Source organism: Suricata suricatta, chromosome 7, assembly GCF_006229205.1.
Source record: "Suricata suricatta isolate VVHF042 chromosome 7, meerkat_22Aug2017_6uvM2_HiC, whole genome shotgun sequence".
Taxonomy (NCBI): Eukaryota; Metazoa; Chordata; class Mammalia; order Carnivora; family Herpestidae; genus Suricata; species Suricata suricatta.
This window is the reverse complement of record NC_043706.1, coordinates 102,500,024-102,512,267: the sequence shown is the minus strand read 5'-3', so window position 1 is coordinate 102,512,267 and position 12,244 is coordinate 102,500,024. Positions and strand designations below refer to the sequence as shown.

The 12,244-nt window shown below is 44.0% G+C and overlaps 1 long non-coding RNA gene across 2 annotated transcripts in view; it reads right to left on the bottom strand.

Annotated features, from left to right (window-relative positions):
• LOC115295636 overlaps positions 1–12,244 on the bottom strand; it is a 33,080-nt gene that overhangs the window by 2,922 nt on the left and 17,914 nt on the right. For both annotated transcript variants that reach the window (XR_003910506.1, XR_003910505.1), the window contains one exon: positions 5,406–5,450. This is a non-coding gene — a long non-coding RNA (uncharacterized LOC115295636). The remainder of the gene's footprint in view (positions 1–5,405; positions 5,451–12,244) is intronic.

Sequence of the window (12,244 nt, the reverse complement as noted above, 5' to 3'; positions counted from 1 at the left end):
GCTAGTATCTTGTTGAGTATTTTTGCATCTGTATTCATTAAGGATATTGGTCTGTAGTTCTCTTTTTTTGCTGGGTCTCTGTCTGGTTTGGGTATCAAGGTGATGCTGGCTTCGTAGAATGAGTTTGGAAGTTTTCCTTCTATTTCTATTTTTTGGAATAGTTTGAGAAGAATGGGTATGAGCTCTGCTTTAAATGTCTTGTAGAATTCCCTGGAAACCCGTCTGGCCCTGGGCTCTTGTTGGGAGATTTTTGATAACAGATTCGATTTCTTCACTGGTTATCAGTCTATTCATGCTTTCTATCTCTTTCCGTTTGAATTTGGCAGTGCATGTGCATTTAGGAATTTTTCCATTTCTTCTAGGTTGTCCAGTTGGCATAAAATTTTTCATAATAATCTCTGATGATTGCATGTATTTCTAAGGGATTAGTTGTGATAGATCCTTTTTCATTCATGATTTTGTCTATCTGGATGCTCTCTCTTTTCTTTCTGAGGAGCCTGGCTAGAGGTTTATCAATTTTGTTTATTTTTTCAAAGAACCAACTCTTGATTTCATTGATCTGCTCGACTGTTTTTTTGGATTCTATGTTGTTTGTTTCTACCCTGATCTTTATTATTTCTTTTCTTCTGCTGGGTCTGGGGTGCTCTTGCTGCTTCCCTTCTAGTTCCAGTAGGTGCCATGTTAGATTTTGAATTTGCACTTTTTCTGGTTTGTTGAGATTGGCCTGGATTGCAATATACTTTCCTCTTAGGACTGCCTTTGCTGCGTCCTAGAGATTTTGGATTGTTGTATTTTCATTTTTATTGGTTTCCATATATTTTTAAATTTCTTCTCTAAATGCCTGATTAGCCCAATCATTCTTTAGTAGGGTGGTTTTTAACCTCCACATTTTGGAGGTTTTCCAGACTTTTTCCTGTGGTTAATTTCAAGTTTCATAGCATTGTGATCTGAAAGTGTGCATGGTATGATCTCTATTTGTTTATACTTATGGAGGGCTGCTTTATGCCCCAGTATATGGTCTATCTTGAAGAGTGTGCCATGTGCACTCGAAAAGAAGGTGAATTTCCTAACTTCAGGATGCAGAGTTCTAAATATATCTATCAATTCTGTGTGTTCCAATGTGTCGTTCAGGTCCATTGCTTCTTTAGTGATTTTCTGTCTGGTTGATCTATCCATTGCTGTCAGTGGAGTATTAAAGTCCCCTGCAATTATCACATTCTTATCAATAAGACTCTGTCTGTGATTAATTGTTTTATGTATTTGGGCACTCCCAGTTTTGGCACATAGATATTTATAATTGTTAGCTCTTCCTGATGGAGAGACCCTGTAATTATTATATAATGTCCTTCTTCATCTCTTGTTACTGCCTTTACTTTAAAGTCCAGTTTGTCTGATATTAGTATGGCTATTCCACTTTTCTTTTGGCTTCCAGTCACATGATAGATATATCTCCATCCCTTTACTTTCAACCTGAAGGTATCTTCGGGTCAAAAATGAGTCTCTTGTAGACAGCAAATAGATGGATTTTGGGTTTTTTTCATCCATTCTGCTACCCTGTGTCATTTGGTTGGAGCATTCAGTCTATTTACATTCAGTGTTATTATTGAAAACTGTGGGTTTAGAGTCACTGTGTTCTCCATAGAATTCATGTTTGTAGTGATGTCTCTGGCACCTTGTATTCTTTGCAACATTTCTCTCATAGAGTCCCTCTTAGGATTTCCTGTAGGGCTGGTTTGGTGGTCATGAATTCTCTCAATTTTTGTTTCTTTGGGAGCACTTTTATCTCCTATTTTGAATGACAGGCTTGCTGGATAAAGGATTTTTGGCTGCATGTTTTTTCTGTTCATCACATTGAAGATTTTCTGCCATTCCTTCCTGGCCTGCCAAGTTTCATTAGATAGGTTTCCCTAAGTATGTGAGGGCCCTTTTCTCCCTCGCTGCTTTCAGAATTCTCTCTTTATCTTTATATTTTGCCAGTTTCACTATGATATGCTGTGCCGAAGGTCAATTCAAATTACATCTTAAGGGGGTTCTTTGTGCCTCTTGAATTTGAATGTCTATTTCTTTTCCCAGATTTGGGAAATTCTCAGTTATAATTTGGTCTGGTATCCCTTCAGGACCTTTTTCTCTGTCTTCCTCTTCAGGAATTCCTATGATACGGATGTTGTTCCATTCGATTGTATCACTCAGGTCTCGAATTCTCCTTTCCTGCTCCTGGATCAATTTCTCTCTCTTTTTTTCAGCTTCCTCTTTTGCTATATCTAGATCTTCTAATTCACCTATTCTTCTCTGCCTCGTCAATCCTTGAGGTAGCTGCCTCCATTTTGTTATTCACTTCATTTATAGCCTTTTTTAACTTATCACGACTATTTTCAAAGTGCCTGGTCATTGTCTCAGTTGCTCTTTGATGCTTTTTTCAACCCCAGCAATTAATTTTATGACACATTTTTTACATTCTTGATTCAGTATGTTGTCTAGATCTGCCTTGAGCAGTTCTGTGGCTGTGACTTCTTCCTCTAGGTTCTTCAGGGGAGAGTTCCTTCGTTTTGTCATTTTTGCTAGTTTTCTGTTTCTTGTCAGCTTTAAAAAGCTCATTGTGCACTGTGCACCTGTTAATATTGCTGATTGACTGTCCAGGGCCTGTCGTTTCAGGAAATATGCTTTTAATGGTGTCTCTCAGTTTCTCTTGTGCCTTTGAATATTTTGTTTCCCTACTCAGCGATATTTGGGACTCACTGTCATGCACACTTTGGTTTGTTTCTTGTGGTAGCCCTAAGAAGAAAAACAAAGAAACACAGAGGGAACAGAAGCACACAAATGCACAGACAAATCAAACAAACAAATAAATTAAAAGGGAGAAAGGAAAGAAAGAAAATGTAGAGGAAAGAGATGAAAAGAAGAGAGGAAAAAAATAATAAAGGGGGTCAGAGACAACAAAGGACAATGGACAGGCTAAAAGTGTATGACCAGTTGAGGGGAGAGATAAGGATGAGATACAGGGGAATATATCTGGATTGCAACAAAGAAAAAAAAAGAGGGAGAGAGGAGAAGGGAAAATGAGGAGTAAAATTTTTTTAAAAATTTTAAGTGAAAAAAGTAATAATAAAAAAAAGTAAGTACAAAATAAAAAAAAAAAGAAGAGAAAAAGAAAAACAAAAAAGCAGCAGCTCCCCCTTGCGGATAGGCATGGTTTGGTGTGGTAGGTCTCTGGAGGCTGCTCTCAGAGGTCCTGCCTTGGTGGCTGCGGAGAGTAAAATGGCGGCATACCACGCTCCGCTGGAACTATGCATTGTAGGCCACTCTAGTGAGTCCAATCTCCTTGTGCTGCAGCTGAGCCAAGTTGTATTTTCCAGGCCTGCCTCGGTTCAAAGTCCTTGTCCATGCACTTTTATGCTACCACAGTTGAGATGTACTTGCTTTGTCGGCCATCTTCTTAGGGAGAGGGATCAGTTTCTCTTGGCTCAGGCCGGGATTTCGGTTGCTGCTGCCTGAGGTGAGGTGTGCTGCCTGAGGTGTGCTGCCTGAGGTGAGTTGCGCAGCAGGAGGTGAAGTACACGCCCTCACAGACACTGCTGCAGACTCCTAGCCCCCAGTCGGGATTGCAATTGTGTTGGGGGAGGGATGAGTTTCTCTTGGGGCTGGCTGGGATTCGTGCTGTTGCTGCCCGAGGTGCTGGGCACTGCCAGAAGTGAGCTGCGAGCTCCTGCAGCTGAAGCACAAGCCCCGGCCTCCATTGCTACCAACTCCCTGCCGGGATCGCATAGGAGTGGGGGCTATTTTTTCCGTTGGCACCCGGGATTCGGGATTTGCATGGCCAATGCTGGAGGTGAGATGCGCCGTGGAAATGAGGTGCGTGCTCCCTCTCCCGTAGCTGAGGTCAAAGTGAGCGCCCCTGGGGCCACTGCCACCGCTGCTGCCGAGGCAGTCGACTCCCCGCCGGGATGGCGCAGGGCTGGAAGCTGTTCTTTCCTTTGTGCCACCCGGGTTCAGGATTCGCGCTGCCCAGCAGTTATATATGGAGTGAGATTTTCTCTCTCTGAGCGTGGTTAAATGTTCTTTGTCTCTTCCCCAGAGACTGTGCTATGAGTGTGTTCAGTTTCTCTGTCTCTTCCCTTTGTCTCTCAGGCTCTGCGCGCTTGCCCCGTGTTGGACTGGGGCTCCTGCCTCCTCTGCCTGTCTCGGGCTGGCCTGTTTTCCGATTTCCCCAGTTCGCACTCACTCAGGTATCTTTGAGGTTGTCTTCTTCCTGGAGTCCGTATTTTCTCCTTCCACTCTTGCAGATGAGAGTGATGTCCTCTCAGTTCGATAGATGGGGTGGACGAAGTTTACAGAGCTCCCTTCCTCTCCGCCATCTTGGCTTCTCCCTCCTCTTTTAGACCTTTAATGTTTGAGTGGCTCAGGGCTCTTTTCTATCCCCGTTATTTTCACAAAATCTTATAAGTCTCAGAAACCTTTTAGCTGATGATTCCTGATCTCCAGACACTAGTATCAAACTCCTCTTTTATATATCTCCTTGGTTATCTAAAGGACATCTGACCCTCAACATATTCCAAATTATACTCCTGATCTTGTCTCCCTAAATTTGTTCCTTTCCTAGATTTATCCATCTTGGTAAATTGAATGGATATTCTATCCTTTCAGTGCTTGGGCCACACACTTGAGTCATCCTTAACAATTATTGTCTCTTGTATGTCACACCCCATCTGTCAGAAAATTTTATGAACTCTCTATTTTAAAAATATCCAGGAGTGCCTAAGTGGCCCAGTTGGTTGAGCATCCAACTCTTGATTTCAGCTCAGATCATGATCCCAGAGTTGTTGTATTGAGCTCCATGTAGGACTCCGTACTGAGCATGGAGCCTGCTTAAGATTCTCTCTCCCTCCCTCACTCTCTATTTCTCCCTCCCTCTCTCTCTCTCTCTCTCTGCCCCTGTTCCCCACTCACACACTCTCTTTTTCACCAAACCTGCTATCACTCCAGAACAAACCACGATTCTCTCTTGCCTTGCCATCCTCTTTGACTTCCTACAGGTTGTTTTCATCACAGTAATCTGAGTGATCCTGTTATTAAGTAGTCAGGTCATGATACCTCTTAACCCAGACCCTCAAGTTGCTCCCCATGCTATTCCGGCTAAAAGCCAAAGCCCTTATAATAATGACCTCTAAAGCCCTACAACATTTGGCCACAAGCTACCACCAGCCTTGCTGTTTGTGTAATTCTCCAGACATGAACCAGCCTCAGGGCTGTGAAGTGCCCTTCCCTTGAAGGTAATCACCCTCACCTTCTTCAAGATTTTGCTCAAATGTCACTTCAGTGAACCATAACCTATTCAAAATTGCAAAACATCTCCCTTCCCAATTTTCCATAGCACTTTCATCATCTAACATAATATAACATTTACTCACATGTTGTATTGTCTGTCACAGGTGCTAACCAAGGGTGAAGAAAATCTAGAATGGATGGTAGAGGGAAGAGCTCATGAGTTTCAGGTACTGCCTCCAGATCAGCTGCGGGGGAGGAGGGTGCATGGGGAAGGGGAGCTGTGGGTTGTACCACAACAGTTACAGTTGGCACTGCTAGTTGATGGAGCTTGGAAAATCTACCGACATCTTTCAGGGTGGGTAGGGGCCAGACTGATGAGGTAAATAGAGATTTGATGGGAATTACCACTGTGCTTCCTTTAGGTCTTAAAGGGTGGCACTAATTTCTTCCAGTTTCCTTGGAATGTTTGTAATTTGTAGTCTTATCCTCAGGAGGGGCATAGAGGAAGCTTCAGGGGCTCCCACTTATCCTTGCCCAATATGATTTCTTTTATTCACAGGCCAAGGAACCAGTGTATGCATGTGGGCATTTTGTCAACTTCCAAGAATTGTCTATTTCAACATAACCACTGGATTGGTCCCTGGACTGAAGAGACCCACTGTGAAGTGGACCTGGCCTAGGAGTCCGTTTATTACCTGGCCCCCATACACATCTATTCTGTCAGAAGACCATGACTATATCATACTGGTTACCATTGTCAACTCAGACCTTGTGTCCAACAGTTCTCAAAATCTTAGGCTATTTCCTTTCCCCAGGGTATGGTTACCCAAATAAATATCTTCTGGTCCCTTTGGGGAAGGACTGGGATAGTTATTGTCATGTCCCTTCAGTGAGTGGACTCTGAGTCTGAAAATTAGTTCAAATCCAAAGCTTGTCAAAGAATTTTGATTTCTTTTGCACAGCTTCCCTTAGCCTCCTTGTGATCCTTTCTCTTGACTGTATAGACCAGTGCATCAGAATCAACTGGAGGCCTTGTTGAACTAGATTGCTGGTCCCCATCCCCAGAGTTTCTAATCAAGGGGGTCTGGACTGTAGCCTGAGAAATGATGTTTCTTACAAATGTCCAGGTGATGTTGATGCCACTGGACAGGGGACCACACTTTGAGAGCCACTGGCACAGATTGATCTTGTGTCTAGAGACTCCAGTCGTTTCCCCAGGCTCTCTGTGCAACTGTCTCTCAGCCCGTAGGTCTGATTGCTGCTCAGTGAGATATTTGCTCCCACCTTGCTTCTGATGGTTAACATTGTCGTTTGGCCTCTGTGGGGGCAGGGATTCAGCTGTGAGTGGTCAACACTCCCAGCAGTTGGGTTCGTTGGGTGCAGAGGTCTTGAAGGGGAAGTGTGGGTGGTGCCCTTGAGACCCTACCAGGCTTCTTCCAGCATCTGTCTCATGGCCAGAGCTAGTGAGGGGAGTGAGATTTGCCTCAGGCACAAAATTTAATGGGACTTCCCAAAGATACAAGCAAGATAAATATTTGATGCAATATTTTTAAAAATGAAAATGCTAAAAATACCTGATATTAGCAAAATATCAAAATTTTAAAGTCAGGAATCAATGTTTCTGATTTCTCCTTTTCCTTGGGCTCCAATATGGGTTGGCATGGTGCTGTCTTCCCTCACTAGAATGTGGGCTCCATGAGGCAAGTAGGGATTTTGTCTGTTTTACCCACTAATGTGTCCTCAGTACTTTAGAAGAGTACCTGACACATAGCAGATGTTGAATAAATACTTACTGAATGAAACATATATAAGACATTTGAGAGACAAATGACCATTTAATCTGCATTTCCATATTTCTGCCTCTCTTTTTTTCCCCTCAGTGTTTGTTCACTAGTCTTGACTGTATACCTTCACCTTAGAGCCAGGAGACTTGGAGGGAGTTAGGTACAACTTAGGGGAAGTACCTGACCAAAAAAAGTATGTATTTTATTTAAAAAGTCAATTTTTAATTGTTTAAAAATCTTTTCTTAATTGATTGCATCATCAGATCTAAGGGCTACAGGTAGTACTTGTCACTGTACTAACCACACTAGTGGTTGTTAGCTTACATAGTTGTGAGAAACCGTTTTCAAGATTTCTCTGTTGATCCTAGAAAATTGCCCTGGCCCTGCTCCCCCAGTACAGATGGATATAGACTTCCAGGGCCAAAAGTGGAACAGAAAGCCTTGATGCAGAGGGAAAGTGTCCCAGGCAGCAGTCTGCCACCTCCCCTGTGTTCTGTCCCTGTGGACCTATCGGGATCCTGGGGCAGCACTGAGGGTGGTGGCAGTACATGGAGAGAACCTTCTGGGTATGGGCTAGCTGGTGTTTTTTGCATGGGATGCTGGAAGAGCATGTGGCCGGAGCAGCCAGGCACTGACTCTGCTAAGTCCCCGCCTCACTGCAGGGCCTGCTGTCACCATACCCTACCCTTTTTGCACCCACAACGAATTCTAACTTCTTTTTAGCCAGCAAGGGGAACTTGGGAGTCTTTGGGTCAGATAAGAATCTCAGTGCATTAAAGGCAACTCATATTCACCACAGAAAAATTTAGATTGTTTGTGTCCTACTGCCGGAGTCCAGCTCCAGCAGGTCCGGGGCTCCCTGAAGGATGGACGATGTCGGCCAAAAGGAGTGAGAGAGCCTCGGCTTTCTTTCTGCTCACCAGGCAGGCATCTCTGCTCTGACCTGAAGGTCAGCTTTATTTATTGAAAAAATATATGAAGTACAAAACAGAAATGACAATTGCCTTAGACAATGATTTCTGATGATAAATTCTTTGGCATGTAAAAATTTCCCAGAACATAGATTGGTAGAAGACTCCTGCATAATCTTTACCAATAGAGACTGAAGTAGGTGACTAGATGTTTATCATACAGGATAGGAGGGGATTTTTAGCATTCAAATACAAGGCAAAGTTTTTAGCATGGCAAAGGCTAGAGTTAGGTCTTTGTGAGCAGGGGTCAATAGCCTGTTTTCCAAGGGGAGGAAAAACAGGTTTTCTCAGGAAATATAACATTTGCTCCTATAATCACAAAAGAAGAAACTTCCATAACAAGTTTTTTCATAATGTACAATTCACATATTTTTATCACAAGAAGGCAAGTCACTCCTGATATCAGTCAGTCAGGAGCCTTGTGGGTCAGTGCTCAAGCAGAAATTGAGTGGGGCTGAGTGGGTGTAGACGCCAGGCCAGTCGTTACCTGACAGTGGGAGGCCTTGCAAACCTGCCTTACCTCAGAAATGGCTCCCAGCATCCTACCCAGGCTAGATGACAGAAGTCCCAAGCCTCCGATCTCCATTGTCATTTCAAAACAAAACAAAATAAAAACAAGCCTGCCTAATACAAATTTAGACCTGATGAAGGTACACTTATCATAATGAGCACTGAGTATTGTACGGAATTGTTGAATCACGATATTGTGCACCTGAAACTAATATAAAGCTGTGTGTTAACTCTACTGGCATTAATAAAAAAAAAAAGGCCTGAGAAACTTCAGAAGCAGGTGAACTGAGTCTGGCTGTCTTGCCTCTCTCTGGAGAAGGAGCCCTCGATGCAGCCTGCAGGGATGTTGATGGGATCCCATCAAGCACAGAGAGATCTGAGAAGAGCATAGGATGGTGAAGATATGGGAGGAGGAGGGGCCCCTGCGCTGCTCAGTCAGTTAAGCAGCTGACTGTGGCTCAGGGCATGATCTCATAGTTCATGGGTTCAAGCCCTGCATCAGGCTCTTTGTTAAGAGCTGGAGCCTGGAGCCTGCTTCAGATTCCATGTCTCTCTCTCTCTCTCTCTCTCTCTGCCCCTGCCTTGCTCATGCTCTATCTCTTTCTTTCTCAAAAATATTAAAACATTAAAAAATTTTTTAAGAAAAGGTATGGGAAGATGATGGAACCACCAGGTATCGAGCAGACCTACTTAAGCATCATGTTAGACATTTTATATATGTGATAGATCATTTATTTAGTTCTCACAGGAATTCTGTGAGAAAGGTTTCATTAACCCTGTTTATAGATGGGAACACAGTCAGAAGGACGCAGTTAATTTTTCCAGAGCACGCAGCTCACCAGTGGAGTCTGGAGGAGGAGGGAGGAACTGTTCGGTTCCAAAGCCAGTGCTCTGTCAACTGCATCAGGGCAGCTCCCACAAGAAATGCAACTGTATCAGGGCAAAGCAAAAGTCATCCTCCATTTGGTCATTGTGCACTTCCGGAAAGAAAAGCATGGCACGGCCCTTTCCTGGTGGTCGCTGAGCTGTGGCAAGGGTGCTGGGCTGCAGGCGGGTCTCCTCTCCCCTACAAGCAGACCTCGGCAGCCGCTCTGTGGTCCAAACAGGGGAATCCTCAGTGTCTTTGCCTTGGTTCAGCACCTCCGAAACTTGGGAACACTGCCAGGTGGCCGTCCCACGCACACCAAGCCAGCCCCTTCACAGCATGTTGAGCTCCAGGCACCGTCCACGTGTGGAGGGTAAGGTGTAGCCCTGCCAAGGGTTGCCTTTTTATTTTCATCAAATGTGTGCAAATATTTTTTTCCATGGAGAAATTTTCCTCATTAAAAGGTTTTCAATTGCTGGGCTCCGGACAACTGTCCGGAGGCGGGTTGCTCGTTTCCTGCACTTACTTGCCTCGGACAATGATCGCTCTCACAAGTGAATAGCCTGGTGGTGGGGAATTTAGGTCAGCCTGTCCCTTCTGCCGCTTACACCACTAGGGGGCACGAAGCACCTCTGATAGAGGAACGGAGAAGGCCGGGATGTGTAAACTGTCCTGCAAACGCTGGAGGCTTGCTTGCATTCAGCTCTCATGATGAAAACATTTCTTCCCAAACCAGTCTCATGGGGCACTTCCAGCAGCCACACGGGCCCCTGAGGAGGATGGCGAGGGTGACTCAGGAGGCTTGCCATTTGGTCATTACAGAAAGCCTGCTCTGTCTTCTGAAGACACCGAAAATGCCTACCTAAAGGACCAGGGTGTAACTGAGCTTTGAAACCCTGTAAGCCATGAGATCAGAGTCCATTTCATAAAGGCCTATAATCTGAAAGAATAGGCCTTATAATAATGTCATTTTGGGGGAGGTGGAGGGCAAGCAGTCAGACTCCAATTCCTCAAGATCCTCAGAAAAATATTGCTAATCAAAAGCTTTAAAAAATTCCCAGAACCTCACACAAGCAATAGCCTGCATATTTTTATTGAGATGTAATTGACATATAATGTTGTATAAGTATGAAATCTATAGCATGTTGGTTTGATAATTTATATATTGCAGTTAAAGTTACCACTGTAACTCTAGGTAACACCTCCATCATGTCACATAATTATCCTTTCTTTTTTACAGTGAGAACAATTAAAATCTAGTCTCATAGAAACTTTCAAGTGTGTAATACAGTGTTATTAACTATAATCATCATGCTGTGCTTTAGATCTCTTCTAACTGCAAGTTTGTGCCTTTTGATTGACATCTTTCCAATTCACCCCTCCCCCCAGCCCCTGGAAACCACCATTCAACCCTCTATTTCTACCAGTTCAGATGTTTTAGATTCCACATATAAGTAATAGCATTACAATATTTGTCTTTCTCTATGTGGCTTATCTCACTTAGCATTGATGCCCTCAAGGTCCATCCATGTTGTCACAAATGGCAGGATGTCCTTCTTTCCCATGGCCAAATAGCATTCCATTATCTGTATAACATCTGACATCTTTGTCTGTTCATCCGTCGATGGACACTTTGGTTGTTTCTGTATCTCGGCAACTGTGAATACTGCTGCAAGGAAGAATGCAGGTATTTCTCCAAGATCCTGCTTTCATTTCCTCCGGGGTATACTCAGGTGGAACTGCTGCATCAGACCGAGTTCTATTTATAATTTCTTGAAGAACCTCCGTCCTGTTGTCCATCGTGGCTGCACCAGTTTGCATTCCTGCCAGTAGGGCACAAGGGCTCCCTTTTCTCTACATCCTCGCCAGCGTTTAGTTCCTGTCTTTTTGATAACAGCCATTCTAACAGGTGTGAGATGATTATCTCATGATGGTTTTGATTTGCATTTCCCTGATGATTAGTAATTTTGAGCATCTCCTCACATACCTGTTGGCCATTAGTGTGTCTCCTTTGGAAAAATCTCTATTCTGTTCCACTGCCCATTTTTTTAAATCAGCTTTTTCTTCCTTTATTACATTTGAAATGATCCCCATAGTAGGTCTACCTACCATCTGTCACCAAAATTATTACAATATTATTGACTATATTCCCTGTGCTCAGCATTACATCTCCATGACTTACTCATTTTATAACTGGAAGTTTATACCTCTTAATTCCTTTCACTTATTGTGCCAGCTGCCCCCACCCTCTCCCAGGGGCTCACTCACTGGTCTCCCTCTCTCCCAAGGGAAGGATACTTGGCCTCCTCTTTCTCTAGGCTGTGCTGTCTTAGGGGGAAGGATAATGTGGGCAAAGTTCCTCTACCCACTCAAATGCATCCAAACTCTGTTTTGTTTTTGCTCCAACGGAGTGCTGGAACTTCTCCTCCAAGCACTTGGGATTCTACATAGTCTCTCTTGTCTGGGGGTTATCTGCCCAACTCAGCATTTTCCAGGGACTCCCAGACTACGGCCGGTTGAAAGGAGTTAGAGCCAGTTTCCAAGCTGCTGACAGTTGCACAGCCCATCCTGGAGTCTGTCTGCCTTTTGCCCAAACCACAGGTAGGTGGGACGTTCCCAGGTCCCTTGGTGTTTGGTGCCGGGCCCCACAACTCCCACAGAAGCAGAGTTGTGAATGGTTGCCAAACTTCAGATGTCAAAGGAGACAAAAGTGAGGGACATCTTATGCTGCCATGTTGCTGATGTCACTCCTCCCAGTAGCCTGCATATTGGCTGATCCATATTTAGCATCCACACAGGTATGATGCTGAAAAGAACATGAGATTGGGTGCCAGACAGAGCTGCCGTACAGT